General features: G+C 46.6%; 1 protein-coding gene across 2 annotated transcripts in view; it reads right to left on the minus strand.

The window, feature by feature from the left end:
* The window catches only part of LOC143766816 (uncharacterized), an 85,175-nt gene that overhangs the window by 43,652 nt on the left and 22,455 nt on the right, over positions 1-19,068 (minus strand). The window lies entirely within an intron of this gene.

Genomic DNA, 19,068 nt, shown 5'->3' on the forward strand with positions numbered 1-19,068 from the left:
CCGATCTGCGCATGCGCGGCTGCGTTCTTACCTTGGCCCGCGCTATGGAGTGGCGACTCAGCTGCTGCTGGAGACAGTGCGGTGGACCCCCGGACCCCATATGCCGGCCGATGTCCCAGAGCTATCTTCCAGCCCGCACATCTCGCCGCAGAGCTCCTCAGTGAGACCGGGCGGCCTCTCCCGGATCCAGTCATCACTGTGCCGGACAGATGAGGGGGGAGCCATCTAATGGAAACTCCCCCGACGCTGCATCTGGACTGCATCCCCTGCCATTCCCGCAGAGACCACACAGGCGGATGCCCTGGCCCAGGTATGGTCTTCTGAGAATCCAGAGAACCTATCCCCTGGGAACAGGAAACCTAAACTGAGGAGAAGAGGCGGACCGCCTCTTTTATTCTTCTGTAGGTTTCCTGTTCCTTGGGGCGGATCCCTATCTCTCCAGTGGGTGCTGTCGTGGCAAAGGGTAAAACTATGAATTAACACATTTGGAATTATATACTTAATAAAAAGTGTGAAACAACTGAAAATATGTCTTATATTCTAGGTTCTTCAAAGTAGCCACCTTTTGCTTTGATTACTGCTTTGCACACTCTTGGTATTCTCTTGATGAGCTTCAAGAGGTAGTCATTGGAAATGGTTTTCACTTCACAGGCATGCCCTGTCAGATTTAATGAGCGTGATTTCTTGCCTTATAAATGGGGTTGGGACCATCAGTTGTGTTGTTCAGAAGTCTGGTGGATACACAGCCGATAGTCGTACTGAATAGACTGTTAGAATTTGTATTGTGGCAAGAAAGTCTTAGTTACTCACCGCTTAATGGTGTTTTTCGGAGTCCATGACAGCACCACAGAGAGAGAGGGGATCCGCCCTTCAGGAACAGGAAACCTACAGATACATAAGGGCGGCACCTCTCCCACACATCAGTTGGTTTAGAGAGCTGTTGTGAATTTGCTTCTGCTCCCTCTAGTGGTTACTAGTTTTTTGACTCTGGTTTTTCTGTCATTCCTTTTATCCGCACCTGGGTCGTTAGTTAGGGGTGTTGCTATATAAGCTCCTTGGACCTTCAGTTCAATGCCTGGCAACGTAGTTATCAGAGCTAGTCTGCTGTGCTCTTGTCTACTGATCCTGGTTCCAGTTCTATCAGCTAAGTCCGCTTTTTGCTATTTGTTTTGGTTTTGTATTTTTGTCCAGCTTGTTCCATATCTATATCCTGACCTTTGCTGGAAGCTCTAGGGGACTGGTGTTCTCCCCCCGGACCGTTAGACGGTTCGGGGGTTCTTGAATTTCCAGTGTGGATTTTGATAGGGTTTTTGTTGACCATATAAGTTACCTTTCTTTATTCTGCTATCAGTTAGCGGGCCTCTCTGTGCTAAACCTGGTTCATTTCTGTGTTTGTCATTTCCTCTTACCTCACCGTTATTATTTGTGGGGGGCTTCTATCCAGCTTTGGGGTCCCCTTCTCTGGAGGCAAGAAAGGTCTTTTGTTTTCCTCTACTAGGGGTAGCTAGATTCTCCGGCTGGAGCGTGTCATCTAGAATCAACGTAGGAATGATCCCCGGCTACTTCTAGTGTTGGCGTTAGGAGTAGATATATGGTCAACCCAGTTACCACTGCCCTATGAGCTGGATTTTTGTATTCTGCAGACTTCCACGTTCCTCTGAGACCCTCGCCATTGGGGTCATAACAGTTTGCCAGGCCAGTATTAAATGTTTAATGCATTGCAGAAGAGGGATTATAAGAAAGAAGATTCTGAGTTTTTTTTTTTTTTTTTCTTCCTTCTTCCCCTTTACCTCAGAGTGGCTATGCTTGCTGCAGACATGAATGTCCAGACCTTGATTACAAGTGTGGACCAGCTGGCTACTCGTGTGCAGGGCATACAAGACTATGTTATCAGAAATCCTAGGTCAGAACCTAAAATACCGATTCCTGAACTGTTTTCCGGAGACAGGTTTAAGTTTAGGAATTTCGTGAATAATTGTAAATTGTTTTTGTCCCTGAGACCCTGTTCATCTGGAGACTCTGCTCAGCAAGTAAAAATTGTTATTTCGTTCTTACGGGGCGACCCTCAGGATTGGGCTTTTTCGCTGGCGCCAGGAGATCCGGCATTGGCTGATATTGATGCGTTTTTTCTGGCGCTCGGTTTACTTTATGAGGAACCCAATCTTGAGATTCAGGCAGAAAAGGCCTTGCTGGCTATGTCTCAGGGGCAGGACGAGGCTGAAGTGTATTGCCAAAAATTTCGGAAATGGTCCGTGCTGACACATTGGAACGAGTGTGCACTGGCCGCTAATTTTAGAAATGGCCTTTCTGAAGCCATTAAGAATGTTATGGTGGGTTTTCCCATTCCCACAGGTCTGAATGATACTATGGCACTGGCTATTCAAATTGACCGGCGGTTGCGGGAGCGCAAAACCGCAAATTCCCTCATGGTGTTGTCTGAACAGACACCTAATTCGGTGCAATGTGATAGAAAAACCGCAAATTCCCTCATGGTGTTGTCTGAACAGACACTTGATTTAATGCAATGTGATAGAATCCTGACTAGAAATGAGCGGAAAATTCATAGACGCCGGAATGGCTTGTGCTACTACTGTGGTGATTCTACACATGTTATCTCAGCATGCTCTAAACGTATAGCTAAGGTTGTTAGTCCTGTCACCGTTGGTAATTTGCAACCTAAATTTATTCTGTCTGTAACTTTGATTTGCTCACTGTCATCTTATCCTGTCATGGCGTTTGTAGATTCAGGTGCTGCCCTGAGTCTTATGGATCTCTCATTTGCTAAGCGCTGTGGTTTTACTCTTGAACCATTAGAAAATCCTATTCCTCTTAGGGGTATTGATGCTACGCCATTGGCAGCAAATAAACCGCAGTATTGGACACAGGTTACCATGTGCATGACTCCTGAACACCGCGAGGTGATACGTTTCCTGGTTTTACATAAAATGCATGATTTGGTTGTTTTAGGGCTGCCATGGTTACAGACCCATAATCCAGTCCTGGACTGGAAGGCTATGTCAGTCTCAAGTTGGGGCTGTCGTGGTATTCATGGGGATTTCCCTGCCTGTGTCTATTGCTTCTTCTACGCCTTCGGAAGTTCCGGAGTATTTGTCTGATTATCAGGATGTCTTCAGTGAGTCTGAGTCCAGTGCACTGCCTCCTCATAGGGACTGTGACTGTGCTATAGATTTGATCCCAGGCAGTAAATTTCCTAAGGGAAGACTGTTTAATCTGTCGGTACCTGAACATACCGCTATGCGTTCATATATCAAGGAGTCTCTGGAGAAAGGACATATTCGTCCGTCTTCTTCCCCTCTTGGTGCGGGATTCTTTTTTGTGGCAAAAAAGGACGGATCTTTGAGACCTTGTATTGATTATCGGCTTTTAAATAAGATCACTGTCAAATTTCAGTATCCTTTACCGCTGTTGTCTGACTTGTTTGCCCGGATTAAAGGTGCCAAGTGGTTTACCAAGATAGACCTTCGTGGTGCGTACAACCTTGTGCGCATTAAGCAAGGTGATGAATGGAAAACCGCATTCAATACGCCCGAAGGTCATTTTGAGTACTTGGTGATGCCTTTTGGGCTCTCCAATGCGCCTTCAGTTTTTCAGTCCTTTATGCATGACATTTTCCGGAAGTATCTGGATAAATTTTTGATTGTTTATCTGGATGATATTTTGGTTTTTTCTGATAATTGGGATTCGCATGTGGAGCAGGTCAGGTTGGTCTTTAAAATTTTGCGTGAAAATTCTTTGTTTGTCAAGGGCTCAAAGTGTCTCTTTGGTGTACAGAAGGTTCCCTTTTTGGGGTTCATTTTTTCCCCTTCTGCTGTGGAGATGGACCCAGTCAAGGTCCGAGCTATTCTTGATTGGACTCAGCCCTCGTCAGTTAAGAGTCTTCAGAAGTTCTTGGGCTTCGCTAACTTCTACCGTCGTTTTATCGCTAATTTTTCTAGCATTGTGAAACCTTTGACGGATATGACCAAGAAGGGCTCCGATGTGGCTAACTGGGCTCCTGCTGCCGTGGAGGCTTTCCAGGAGTTGAAACGCCGGTTTACTTCGGCGCCTGTTTTGTGCCAGCCCGATGTCTCACTTCCCTTTCAGGTTGAGGTGGATGCTTCAGAGATTGGAGCAGGGGCCGTTTTGTCGCAGAGAGGCCCTGGTTGCTCTGTTATGAAACCTTGTGCCTTTTTCTCTAGGAAGTTTTCGCCTGCCGAGCGAAATTATGATGTGGGCAATCGGGAGTTGTTGGCCATGAAATGGGCATTTGAGGAGTGGCGTCATTGGCTCGAGGGTGCTAAGCATCGTGTGGTGGTCTTGACTGATCACAAAAATCTGATGTATCTCGAGTCTGCTAAACGCCTTAATCCGAGACAGGCCCGCTGGTCATTGTTTTTCTCCCGCTTTGATTTTGTTGTCTCGTATTTACCAGGTTCAAAGAATGTGAAGGCCGATGCTCTTTCTAGGAGCTTTGTGCCTGATGCTCCTGGAGTCGCTGATCCTGTTGGTATTCTTAAAGATGGAGTTATCTTATCAGCTATTTCTCCGGATCTGCGACGTGTGTTGCAGAGATTTCAGGCTGATAGGCCTGAGTCTTGTCCACTTGACAGACTGTTTGTCCCGGATAAGTGGACCAGCAGAGTCATTTCCGAGGTTCATTCCTCGGTGTTGGCAGGTCACCCGGGAATTTTTGGCACCAGAGATCTGGTGGCCAGGTCCTTTTGGTGGCCTTCCTTGTCAAGGGATGTGCGGTCATTTGTGCAGTCATGTGGGACTTGTGCTCGAGCTAAGCCTTGCTGTTCTCGTGCCAGCGGTTTGCTCTTGCCCTTGCCTGTCCCGAAGAGACCTTGGACACATATCTCCATGGATTTCATTTCTGATCTTCCGCTATCTCAGGGCATGTCCGTTATCTGGGTGATATGTGATCGCTTCTCCAAGATGGTCCATTTGGTTCCTTTGCCTAAGCTGCCTTCCTCTTCCGATCTGGTTCCTGTGTTTTTCCAGAACGTGGTTCGTTTGCACGGCATCCCTGAGAATATTGTGTCAGACAGAGGATCCCAGTTCGTTTCCAGGTTCTGGCGATCCTTTTGTAGTAGGATGGGCATTGATTTGTCGTTTTCATCTGCTTTCCATCCTCAGACTAATGGACAGACGGAGCGAACCAATCAGACTTTGGAGGCTTATTTGAGGTGTTTTGTCTCTGCTGATCAGGACGATTGGGTGACATTCTTGCCGTTGGCTGAGTTTGCCCTTAATAATCGGGCTAGTTCCGCCACCTTGGTTTCGCCTTTTTTCTGCAACTCTGGTTTCCATCCTCGCTTTTCTTCGGGTCATGTGGAGCCTTCTGACTGTCCTGGGGTGGATTCTGTGGTGGATAGGTTGCAGCGAATCATGTGGTGGACAACTTGAAGTTGTCACAGGAGAAGGCTCAGCGCTTTGCCAACCGCCGCCGCGGTGTGGGTCCCCGACTACGCGTTGGGGATTTGGTATGGCTTTCTTCCCGCTTTGTTCCTATGAAGGTCTCCTCTCCCAAATTTAAACCTCGTTTTATTGGGCCTTACAAGATATTGGAAATCCTTAATCCTGTATCTTTTCGTCTGGATCTTCCTGTGTCGTTTGCTATTCACAATGTATTTCATAGGTCCTTGTTGCGGCGGTACATTGTGCCTGTAGTTCCTTCTGCTGAGCCTCCTGCTCCGGTGTTGGTTGAGGGCGAGTTGGAGTACGTGGTGGAGAAGATCTTGGATTCTCGCCTCTCCAGGCGGAGGCTTCAGTACCTGGTCAAGTGGAAGGGCTATGGTCAGGAGGATAATTCCTGGGTGGTCGCCTCTGATGTTCATGCGGCTGATTTAGTTCGTGCCTTTCATGCCGCTCATCCTGATCGCCCTGGTGGTCGTGGTGAGGGTTCGGTGACCCCTCACTAAGGGGGGGGGGTACTGTTGTGAATTTGCTTCTGCTCCCTCTAGTGGTTACTAGTTTTTTGACTCTGGTTTTTCTGTCATTCCTTTTATCCGCACCTGGGTCGTTAGTTAGGGGTGTTGCTATATAAGCTCCTTGGACCTTCAGTTCAATGCCTGGCAACGTAGTTATCAGAGCTAGTCTGCTGTGCTCTTGTCTACTGATCCTGGTTCCAGTTCTATCAGCTAAGTCCGCTTTTTGCTTTTTGCTATTTGTTTTGGTTTTGTATTTTTGTCCAGCGTGTTCCATATCTATATCCTGACCTTTGCTGGAAGCTCTAGGGGACTGGTGTTCTCCCCCCGGACCGTTAGACGGTTCGGGGGTTCTTGAATTTCCAGTGTGGATTTTGATAGGGTTTTTGTTGACCATATAAGTTACCTTTCTTTATTCTGCTATCAGTTAGCGGGCCTCTCTGTGCTAAACCTGGTTCATTTCTGTGTTTGTCATTTCCTCTTACCTCACCGTTATTATTTGTGGGGGGCTTCTATCCAGCTTTGGGGTCCCCTTCTCTGGAGGCAAGAAAGGTCTTTTGTTTTCCTCTACTAGGGGTAGCTAGATTCTCCGGCTGGAGCGTGTCATCTAGAATCAACGTAGGAATGATCCCCGGCTACTTCTAGTGTTGGCGTTAGGAGTAGATATATGGTCAACCCAGTTACCACTGCCCTATGAGCTGGATTTTTGTATTCTGCAGACTTCCACGTTCCTCTGAGACCCTCGCCATTGGGGTCATAACAGAGAGCACAAGAGGACCACCAAGGTTAATAGCATACTTAATAAACAACAATACAACTACTAACTATTCACTACCCGTGAATTATATAAACAAAGGAAGAGGTGTATACCCAGAACTTAAGACAGGAAGGTATGTACGGGTGCTGTCATAAACTCCGAAAAACACCGTTAACCGGTGAGTAACTAAGACTTTATCGGTCGTCCATGACAGCACCACAGAGAGAATTACTGAGAGTAAAGGTACCTTCACACTGAACAACTTAACAACGATAACGATAGCGATCCGTGACGTTGCAGCATCCTGGATAGCGATATCGTTGTTTTTGACACACAGCAGCGATCAGGATCCTGCTGTGACATCGTTGGTCGGAGCTAGAAGGCCAGCACCTTATTTCGTCACTGGATCACCCGCTGACATCGCTGAATCGGTGTGTGTGACGCGGATTCAGCGATGTCTTCACTGGTAACCAGGGTAAACATCGGGTTACTAAGCGCAGGGCCGCGCTTAGTAACCCGATATTTACCCTGGTTACCATTGTAAATGTAAAAAAACCCCCAAACACTACATACTTACATTCCGGTGTCTGTCGAGTCCCCCGGCGTCCGCTGCCCTGCACTGTGTCAGCGCCGTCCGGCCGTAAAGCAGAGCACAGCGGTGACGTCACCGCTCTGCTTTAGGGCCAGCGCTTACACAGTGCAGGGAAGCGGATGCCGGGGGACGTAGGGGGATGTAGTGTTTGGTTTTTTTTACATTTACACTGGTAACCAGGGTAAACATCGGGTTACTAAGCGCGGCCCTGCGCTTAGTAACCCGATGTTTACCCTGGTTACCCGGGGACTTCGGCATCGTTGGTCGCTGGAGAGCTGTCTCTGTGACAGCTCTCCAGCGACCACACAACGACGAAACAGCGACGCTGCAGCGATCGGCATCGTTGTCTATATCGCTGCAGCGTCGCTTAATGTGACGGTACCTTAACTGTTTTAGGGAGGGACTGCGGCTTGCAGCACCCTTACACCAAAAGAGAGGTCAGAAGAGGCACCCAGGTTTAGTCTATAGTGGTTATAGAAAGTGTTTGGAGAAGACCAAGTAGCAGCCTTACAAATTTGGTCGATCGACACCTCCAACCTTTCCGCCCACGAGGCCGCCATAGCTCTAGTGGAATGCGCTTTTAGACCTCCAGGCGCCGGTTTGCCTTTTGAGATGTATGCCAGCGAAATAGCCTCCCTTATCCATCTAGCTAATGTAGATTTTGATGCTCTATGACCTTTCCTGCTACCCTGATAGGACACGAATAGGGCGTTACCGATTTTCCAAGGATCAGTCACTGCTAGATACTCCAGGATACATTTTTTACATCTAAAGTGTGTAGTTTCCTTTCCTTATTAGTAGGATTAAGGAGGAAAGATGGAAGAACTATTTCCTGTGTTCTGTGGAACTTGGACACTACCTTAGGAAGATATGCTGGATCAGGGGACAGTATCACTCTATCATCCATAAGTTGCATGTGAGGGGGAACCCTGGATAACGCCTGGATGTCGCCTATCCTACGCGCTGACGTTAGGGCCACCAAGAAGGCTACTTTAAGAGACAGATTTTTAATAGAGGCTGAAGAAATTGGCTCAAATGGGGCCTCTGTTATGGCTGAGAGGACTAGGTTTAGGTCCCACGGCATGACCCTATTCTTCACCATTGGCCTAGAACGTTTTGTCGCCCTGATGATTCTGCTGACCCAGTAATTTTCGGCTATGTTGCAGCCAAAGAGGGCCCCTAAGGCTGACACCTGTACTTTAAGAGTATTTGGGGATAACCCCATATCCAACCCCTTTTGCAAGAATTCCAAAATCTGGTCTATTGGTGTTGACTGACCAGCTACTACCCCTGAGTTTTGAAGAAATGTCTTCCAAATCCTAACATAAATTTTTGTGGTGATTATTTTTCTGCTCTTCAGCAGAGTGTTAATGAAGCCCGGAGAGAACCCCCTATCTTTTAACAGCGCCCGCTCAAAATCCACGCCGTCAGATGAAGGTCAACCACCCGAGGATGATAGACTGGGCCCTGGGATAGGAGATCCGGGATGTCTGGTAAGACCCATGGGTCGGATATTGACATAGTCCTGAGGCATGGAAACCACGTCCTTCTGGGTCAGAAGGGGGCAATTACTATAAATGTGGCCTTGTCCTTCCTGATTTTCCTCACTACCAGAGGAAGTAGAGATAGGGGAGGAAAGGCGTAAGCTAGCCTGAAGTTCCAGTCTATGAGGAGGGCGTCTACTGACAGGATTTTCTCTGGGGTTCAGAGAGCAGAATTGTGTCACTTTTATGTTTTCCTTTGTGGCGAAAAGATCTACCTCCGGTTGACCCCACCTTTCCACAATGAGGTTGAAGATGGAGCCGTTTAGGGACCATTCTCCCTGCCTCAATGTGTTGCGGCTTAAGTAATTCACCATAGTATTTTCTGCTCCTCTTATGTGAAGATCCGCCAATGACAGAAGATGTTGCTCTGCTAGCTGGAACAGACGACCTGCTACGTTCATTAGGGATTTGGAACGGGTTCCGCCTTGGTGATTTATATATGCCACGGCGACCCGATTGTCGGAGAATATCCGCACGTGGTGGCCCTGTAGATTGACAAGGAGTGTTTCAACTGCCTGTTCCACTGCCGTTAATTCCTTCAGGTTGGAGGACATTTCCGTCTGACGCTGATCCCAAAGCCCCTGGATCAATATTTCACCCATGTGAGCCCCCCAACCAGAAGGGCTGGCGTCTGAGGTGACTATACGAGTTACATTATATTCCCAGGGGACCCCTGTGGATAGGTTCTCTCGGTCTAGCTACCATTCAAGGGATACAATAGTGTTTTGGGACAAAGTCAGCTGGCTCTCTAGACGACCCCCCAACATTTTTTGTTGTGACAGCACCTCGCCCTGAAGTATTCTTGTAGGATACTGGGCCCATCGGACCGCTGGAATGCAGGACGAGAGAGAGCCCAACAGAGACATCGCTTTCCTAAGGGACATGGTGGGGTTTTTAGAGGCACTCAGCACCTGAAGGTGCAGGCGATCAATTTTTTCATGAGGTAAACAGCATTCTAGAACCTGGGAATCCAAGGTGAGACCTGAAAATCGCGGCACCGTCATGGGCTGTAACCGTGATTTTTTAACATTTAGCAACCACCCCAGACGCTCCAGGGCAGACATTACTTTAGGAATTGTTCTAGACAGTGATCCGCCGTTTTACCCACGATAAGGAGATCATCGAGGTAGGGGATTACCAGAATGTCAGACTCATGCAGGTGGGCCATGACCTTAGTAAATACCCGGGGGGCGACCGATATACCAAAAGGAAGGGCCATATACTGTAAATGTCTGACCACCCCATCCAACCGGACCGCCACCCTCAGGAATCGTTGGTGTCCTGCATAAATGGGGATATGGTAATAGGCGTCCTTTAAATCCAATACTACCATAAAGCAGTTTTTAAATAGTAGCTTTATTGCGGTGTTAACAGTTTCCCTTTTAAATGATTGTACGGTCAGAAAATTGTTAAGAGCCCTAAGGTTGATAATAGTTCTGAAGGAGCTGTCTGGGTTACGTATCAGGAATAGAGGAGAGTAGAATCCTCTACCCTGTTCTCCTTCCGGAACCTCTGATAGGACATTCTTATTGAGCAGATCATGAACTTCCATTTCCAGGGCCAGCTGTTCTGCTGGAGAGGACCTGAGCGGGGTAACTCTGAAAAAATTATGAGGGATAGAGGAGAACTCTAGCCGCAGACCCGTAGCTATTATTCCTAAAATCCACTTGCTACTGGAAATTTTGGACCAGGCCGGGTAGAAGGCAGATAGTCTACCTCCCACTGGGGCGACTAGTCATTGGGGTGGTTTTTTGATCTCACCGGATGGTTCCTGACGTCCCCCACCTCCAAACAGAAATCCAGTACCTTTTTTCTTTTTATCATCCCATCTGCTCTGGTCCCTAGCCGGTCTTCTGCGAAAGAACCTCTTTCCTGTGAAGGGATGCCTATAAGTGGTCGGTAGACTGGGAAATTTCTTTTTCTCGTCTCCGGCTTTCTCCAGCAGTTCGTCTAGGACTGGACCGAACAGGTATTCTCCTTCACACGGAATAGAGCACAGACGGGATCTGGATTGAAGGTCACCTGGCCAACATTTCAGCCATAGGGCCCTGCGTGCCGCATTTGATAATCCTGCCACCCTAGCCGCCATCCATGCAGAATCTGCAGATGCGTCCGCGAGAAAAGCAGCGGCATTCTGAATTGTTGGCAGAAATTTTAACATGGATTCTCTGGAGACTCCATCTTCTAGTTTAGAGCCTAGTTGATCCAGCCAGACCATCATTGATCTGACTGCACATGTCGCAGCTACTGCAGGTCTTAGGGCACCCGTCGACATCTCCCAAGTCCCTTTAAGAAACGAGTCTGCTTTCTTATCAAGAGGATCTTTTAAGGAAGCCACGTCATCAAAAGAAATAGAGGATTTTTTAAACGCCTTAGCCACCGCTGCGTCCAATTTGGGTGCCTTATCCCACGTGTTCACCAAGGGTTCATCAAAGGGATATCTCCGTTTAAAGGCAGGTGGAAGGGAGCCCTTTTTCTCTGGCTTTTTCCATTCCCTTTTAATAAGGTTCTGAACCTTGTCATTAAGCGGAAATGATTTACGCTTTTTCGGGTCTAGACCGCTAAATATTAGGTCTTGCGCTGAAAGCTCTGGCCTTTCATCAGCCACCCCCATGGTGGATCTAACTGATTTAATCAGCTTGTCCATCTGGTCCAGCGGGAAGCAGAATCGACTAGAATCCTCTTCTGAAGAGGACGCCGAGGAGATGGATGTTTCCGAATCATTTTCCTTTCTAGGGCCAGTGGACGAATCTGAATCTGAGACGCTAGGCTCCCTTTTTCTCTTGAAAGGCTCCCCCCCGGGACAAGGATTTTAGGGAATCTTTCACTTCTTTCCTGATAATCTCTCTAAGGTTTGAAGTAAAATCGGGAGACTCTTCCACCACCTATGGGAGCGGAAAAAAAAGAAAAAACCCTATGTAATTTAACTGGTGCTACCGCTACACAATGTTCCCATCGTTTTATTCCCTACCGTCTGTCGCACACACGACTGACATAGTCTCTTAGGGTAGGCGTCTGGCAAAGGGCAGCCGCATAGTGCGCACTTCTTATTCTTTACTTTACCAGTGCATTTTTTCCCCTAAGGAAATAAACATAGGAAAAAGACTGCATCAGGGTACGTTCACGAAGATCTCTTACCCAGGCAGTAGCGGTAGGTACCGGATTACTGGGGGAGCGGACCGGATCCTTCAGTCTAGATTTGCGACTGGGCTGGTTACTGCTTCCGCGGGTCTTCAGCTGGGGGTTTGCAAGTGACCTTTCTGAGGCTCTGTCCTGCTCCTGCTCCAGCAGACCAACGGCAGCTTCTGGCTCATCCATAGCTGCAGATGGGCTCACAAGCATCCCTGCAGCCTTCTGGACGGCTATACAGTCATGGCCAAAAGTATTCACACCCCTGCAATTCTGTCAGATAATACTCAGTTTCTTCAGGAAAATGATTGCAAACACAAATTCTTTGGTATTATTATCTTCATTTAATTTGTCTTAAATGAAAAAACACAAAAGAGAATGAAGCAAAAAATTGATCATTTCACACAAAACTCCAAAAATGGGCCAGACAAAAGTATTGGCACCCTCAGCCTAATACTTGGTTGTACAACCTTTAGCCAAAATAACTGCAACCAACCGCTTCCAGTAACCATCAATGACTTTCTTACAATGCTCTACTGGAATTTTAGACCATTCTTCTTTGGCAAACTGCTCCAGGTCCCTAATATTTGAAGGGTGCCTTCTCCAAACTGCCATTTTTTAGATCTCTCCACAGGTGTTCTATGGGATTCAGGTCTGGACTCATTGCTGGCCAACTTAGAAGTCTCCAGTGCTTTCTCTCAAACCATTTTCTAGTGCTTTTTGAAGTGTGTTTTGGGTTATTGTCCTGCTGGAAGACCCATGACCTCTGAGGGAGACCCAGCTTTCTCACACTGGGCCCTACATTATGCTGCAAAATTTGTTGGTTGTCTTCAGACTTCATAATGCCATGCACACGGTCAAGCAGTCAAGTGCAAGAGGCAGCAAAGCAACCCCAAAACATCAGGGAACCTCCGCCATGTTTGACTGTAGGGACCGTGTTCTTTTCTTTGAATGCCTCTTTTTTCTCCTGTAAACTTTATGTTGATGCCTTTGCCCAAAAAGCTCTACTTTTGTCTCATCTGACCAGAGAACATTCTTCCAAAACATTTTAGGCTTTTTCCGGTAAGTTTTAGCAAACTCCAGTCTGGCCTTTTTATGTCTCGGGATAAGAAGTGGGGTCTTCCTGGGTCTCCTACCATACAGTCCCTTTTCATTTAGACGCCGATGATAGCATGGGTTGACACTGTTGTACCCTCAGACTACAGGGCAGCTTGAACTTGTTTGGATGTTAGTCGAGGTTCTTTATCCAACATCAGCACAATCTTGCGTTGAAATCTCTTGTCAATTTTTATTTTCTTTCCACATCTAGGGAGGTTAGCCACAGTGCCATGGGCTTTAAACTTCTTGGTGACACTGCGCACGGTAGACACAGGAACATTCAGGTCTTTGGAGATGGACTTGTAGCCTTGAGATTGCTCATGCTTCCTCACAATTTGGTTTCTCAAGTCCTCAGACAGTTCTTTGGTCTTCTTTCTTTTCTCCATGCTCAATGTGGTACACACAAGGAAACAGGACAGAGGTTGAGTCAACTTTAATCCATGTCAACTGGCTGCAAGTGTGATTTAGTTATTGCCAACACCTGTTAGGTGCCACAGGTAAGTTACAGGTGCTGTTAATTACACAAATTAGAGAAGCGTCACATGATTTTTCCAACAGTGCCAATACTTTTGTCCACCCCCTTTTTTATGTTTGGTGTGGAATTATATCCAATTTGGCTTTAGGACAATTCTTTTTGTGTTTTTTTCATTTAAGACAAATTAAATGAAGATAATAATACCAAAGAATTTGTGTTTGCAATCATTTTCAGGAAGAAACTGAGTATTATCTGACAGAGTTGCAGGGGTGTGAATACTTTTGGCCATGACTGTATATAGCCCTTCCCCCGCATCCGGATTGTCAGCAGGTGTGAGGCCAGCGGTACCGCCCCCTCCCCGTGTGGCCGCCAGTCCCCCTACAGCCTCCGACCGCCCCCCACGCCGCCGCCATCGCTGCATGTGGCCGCAGCACAGCACATCCTCCGGACTCCGCTCCCCTGCTCACTGTCGTGGAGCCCTACTCGGACCCATCGTGGCGCTTCCAGGGACCTGCACTGCCCGAGGTAGGAGACCCCCTCGCTGCCCGAGTCGGACAGCCGGCCCGGAGATGTCTGTAGGGCATCCTGTCCTCCAGGAACAGGAAACAAACTGATGCGTGGGAGAGGTGCCGCCCTTATGTATCTGTAGGTTTCCTGTTCCTGAAGGGTGGATCCCCTCTCTCTCTGTGGTGCTGTCATGGACGACCGATAAAAAAGCAGCTAAGAAAAACAAGTGGCCATAAATACTTTAAGAAATGAAGGTCAGTCAGTCCGAAAAATTGGGAAAACTTTGAAAGTGTCCCCAAGTGCAGTTGCAAAAACCATCAAGCGCTACAAAGAAACTTGCTCACATGAGAGTGTTGCCATAAGTGATCTGTTACGCAGCAAATGCAGAAAAACTGCCGGATCTGCTGCAAAAGGCTACTTTCACATCAGCGATTTTTGCCAAAGTCACTGCCGATAGTGTCATACTCACCAATGGGGGAGGCAGCACTAAAGGTGACTAGGGCAGCAGGAACTCTAAATACGGCCCTGGACTTATAGCTTTTACCTTTAACATGTTTGTCTATAATTTTCTTTCTAATCTCCTCAGACAACTCTTTCACTTCCTTTGGTCCATGTTGAGTGTGATACACACCATGTCACCAAACAGCACAGTGAATGATGCTAGTTAGTGGACACACCGAGATTTCACATGTCCCTTTGTCACATTATTTTCAGGGGTCCCATCATTTCTGTCCAGGCCTATTTTATGAGTTTTATTTTCATAGATCTTTTATTTCTTATTACTTTTGTCAGATTCAAGTTATTTGTGACCATTGTGGGTTTTTCTGTCATTAAACGAGGGGTACCAACAATTATGACCACATATGCATAAATTATAGCCCTCAGTGAATTAACCCCTTCATGACCCAGCCTATTTTGGCCTTAATGACCTTGCCGTTTTTTGCAATTCTGACCAGTGTCCCTTTATGAGGTAATAACTCAGGAACGCTTCAACGGATCCTAGCGATTCTGAGACTGTTTTTTCATGACATATTGGGCTTCATGTTAGTGGTAAATTTAGGTCGATAATTTCTGAGTTTATTTGTGAAAAAAAACGGAAATTAGGCGAAAATTTTGAAAATTTAGCAATTTTCACATTTTGAATTTTTATTCTGTTAAACCAGAGAGTTATGTGACACAAAATAGTTAATAAATAACATTTCCCACATGTCTACTTTACATCAGCATAATTTTGGAAACAAATTTTTTTTTTGCTAGGAAGTTATAAGGGTTAAAATTTGACCAGTGATTTTTCATTTTTACAACAAAATTTACAAAACCATTTTTTTAGGGACCACCTCACATTTGAAGTCAGTTTGAGGGTTCTATATTGCTGAAAATACCCAAAAGTGAGACCATTCTAAAAACTGCACCCCTCAAGGTGCTCAAAACCACATTCAAGAAGTTTATTAACCCTTCAGGTGTTTCACAGCAGCAGAAGCAACATGGAAGTAAAAAATGAACATTTAACTTTTTAGTCACAAAAATGATCTTTTAGCAACAATTTTTTTATTTTCCCAAGGGTAAAAGGAGAAACTGGACCAGGAACGTTGTTTTCCAATTTGTCCTGAGTACGCTGATACCTCATATGTGGGGGTAAACCACTGTTTGGGCGCACGGCAGGGCTCGGAAGGGAAGGAGCGCCATTTGACTTTTTGAATGAAAAATTGGCTCCAATCTTTAGCGGACACCATGTCGCGTTTGGAGAGCCCCCGTGTGCCTAAACATTGGAGCACCCCCACAAGTGACCCCATTTTGGAAACTAGACCCCCCAAGGAACTTATCTAGAAGCATAGTGAGCACTTTAAACCCTCAGGTGCTTTACAAATTGATCCGTAAAAATGAAAAAGTACTTTTTTTTCACACAAAATTTATTTTAGCCTCAATTTTTTCATTTTCACATGGGCAACAGGATAAAATGGATCCTAAAATTTGTTAGGCAATTTCTCCTGAGTACACCAATACCTCATATGTTGGGGTAAACCACTGTTTGGGTGCACGGCAAGGCTCAGAAGGGAAGGCGCGCCATTTGACTTTTTGAATGGAAAATTAGCTCCAATCGTTAGCGGACAGCATGTCGCATTTGGAGAGCCCCTGTGTGCCTAAAAATTGGAGCTCCCCTACAAGTGACCCCATTTTGGAAACTAGACCCCCCAAGGAACTTATCTAGATGCATAGTGAGCACTTAAAACCCCCAGGTGCTTCACAGAAGTTTATAACGCAGAGCCATGAAAATAAAAAATTATTTTTCTTTCCTCAAAAATGATCTTTTCGCAACAATTTTTTTATTTTCCCAAGGGTAATAGGAGAAATTGGACCCCAAATGTTGTTGTCCAGTTTGTCCTGAGTACGATGATACCCCATATGTGGGGGTAAACCACTGTTTGGGCGCACGGCAGGGCTCGGAAGGGAAGGCACGCCATTTGGCTTTTTGAATGGAAAATTAGCTTCAATCATTAGTGGACACCATGTCGCGTTTGGAGAGCCCCTGTGTGCCTAAACATTGGAGCTCCCACACAAGTGACCCCATTTTAGAAACTAGACCTCCCAAGGAACTAATCTAGATTCATAGTGAGCACTTTGAACCCCCAAGTGCTTCACAGAAGTTTATAACGCAGAGCCATGAAAATAAAAAATAATTTTTCTTTTCTCAAAAATGATTTTTAGCCCACAATTTTTTATTTTCCCAAGGGTAACAGGAGAAATTGGACCCCAAAAGTTGTTGTCCAGTTTCTCCTGAGTACGCTGATACCCCATATGTGGGGGTAAACCACTGTTTTGGCACACGTCGGGGTTTGGAAGGGAAGTAGTGACGTTTTGAAATGCAGACTTTGATGGAATGCTCTGCGGGCGTCACGTTGCGTTTGCAGAGCCCCTGATGTGCCTAAACAGTAGGAACTCCCCACAAGTGACCCCACTTTGGAAACTAGACCCCCAAGGGAACTTATCTAGATGTGTGGTGAGCACTTTGAACCCCCAAGTGCTTCACAGAAGTTTATAACGCAGAGCCGTGAAAATAATAAATGTGTTTTCTTTCCTCAAAAATATTTTTTTAGCCCACAATTTTTAAATTTTCCCAAGGGTAACAGGAGAAATTTGACCACAAAAGTTGTTGTCCAGTTTCTCCTGAGTACGCTGATACCCCATATGTGGGGGTAAACCACTGTTTGGGCACATGCAGGGGCTCGGAAGGGTAGTGACGATTTGGAATGCAGACTTTGATGGAATGGTCTGCGGGTGTCACGTTGCATTTGCAGAGCCCCTGATGTGCCTAAACAGTAGAAACACCCCACAAGTGACCCCATTTTGGAAACTATACCCCCCAAGGAACTTATCTAGATGTGTGGTGAGCACTTTGAACCCCCAAGTGCTTCTCAGAAGTTTATAACGCAGAGCCGTGAAAATAAAAAATAATTGTTCTTTCCTCAAAAATTATGTTTTAGCAAGTAATTTTTTATTTTTGCAAGGGTAATAGGAGAAATTGGACCCCAACAGTTGTTGCCCAGTTTGTCCTGAGTATGCTGGTATCCCATTTGTGGGGGTAAACCACTGCTTGGGTGCACATCGGGGCTTGGAAGGGAGGGAGCACCATTTGACTTTTTGAAAGCAAGATTGGCTGGAATCAATGGTGGTGCCATGTTGCGTTTGGAGACCCCTGATGTGCCCAAACAGTGGAAACCCCTCAATTCTAACTTCAACACTAACCCCAACACACCCCTAACCCTAATCCCAACTGTAGCCCTAACCCTAATCACAACCCTAACCCAAACACACCCGTAACCCTAATCCCAACCCTAACCCTAATCCCAACCCTAACCACAACTGTAACCCCAACACACTCCTAACCTTATCCGTAACCCTAACCACAAGCCTAATCTTAACCCTATTTCCAACCCTAGCCCTAATTCCAACCCTAACTCTAATTCCAACCCTAACCCTAAGGCTATGTGCCCACGTTGCGGATTCGTGTGAGATTTTTCCGCACGATTTTTGAAAAATCTGTAGGTAAAAGGCACTGCGTTTTACCTGCAGATTTACAGCGGATTTCCAGTGTTTTTTTGTGCGAATTTCACCTGCGGATTCCTATTGAGGAACCGGTGTAAAACGCTGCGGAAACCGCACAAAGAATTGACATGCTGCGGAAAATACAACGCAGCGTTTCCGCACGGAATTTTCCGCACCATGGGCACAGCGGATTTTGTTTTCCATAGGTGTACATGGTACTGTAAACCTGATGGAAAACTGCTACGAATTCGCAGCAGCCAATCCGCTGCGGATCCGCGGCCAATCCGCTGCGGATCCGCAGCCAAATCCGCACTGTGTGCACATGCCCTAACCCTAACCCTAACCCTACCCCTAGTTCTAACCCTACTTCTAACCCTAACCCTAGTGGAAAAAGAAAAAAAAATATTTTCTTTTTTTTATTATTGTCCCTACCTATGGGGGTGATAAAGGGGGGGGGGGGTCATTTACTATTTTTTTTATTTTGATCACTGTGAGGTTTTATCACAGTGATCAAAATGTACATGGAACGAATCTGCCGGCTGGCAGATTCGGCGCCCAGCGAGGAGACGTACGGACACCGGGAGGATCGGTAAGTATGAAGGGGTGGGGGTGGGGGGTGGATCGGAGCAGGTGGGGGGGTGGATCGGAGCACAGGGGGGGTGATCGGAGCACAGGGGGGGTGGACCTGAGCAAGGAGGGAGCGGACAGGAGGACGGTGGAGCGGGCAGGCGGACGGAGGGGACCGGACCACATAACGGAGGACTGGGGATGAGATCGGTGGGGGGGGGTCACTTCAGTATTTCCAGCCATGGCCGATGATATTGCAGCATCGGCCATGGCTGGATTGTAATATTTCACCACTTTTCATAGTGAAATATTACAAATCGCTCTGATTGGCTGTTGAACTTTCAACAGCCAATCAGAGCGATCGTAGCCACGGGGGGGTGAAGTCACCCCCCCCGGGCTAAAGCACCACTCCCCCTGTCTCTGCA

This window comes from Ranitomeya variabilis, chromosome 4 (assembly GCF_051348905.1).
Source record: "Ranitomeya variabilis isolate aRanVar5 chromosome 4, aRanVar5.hap1, whole genome shotgun sequence".
Taxonomy (NCBI): domain Eukaryota; kingdom Metazoa; phylum Chordata; class Amphibia; order Anura; family Dendrobatidae; genus Ranitomeya; species Ranitomeya variabilis.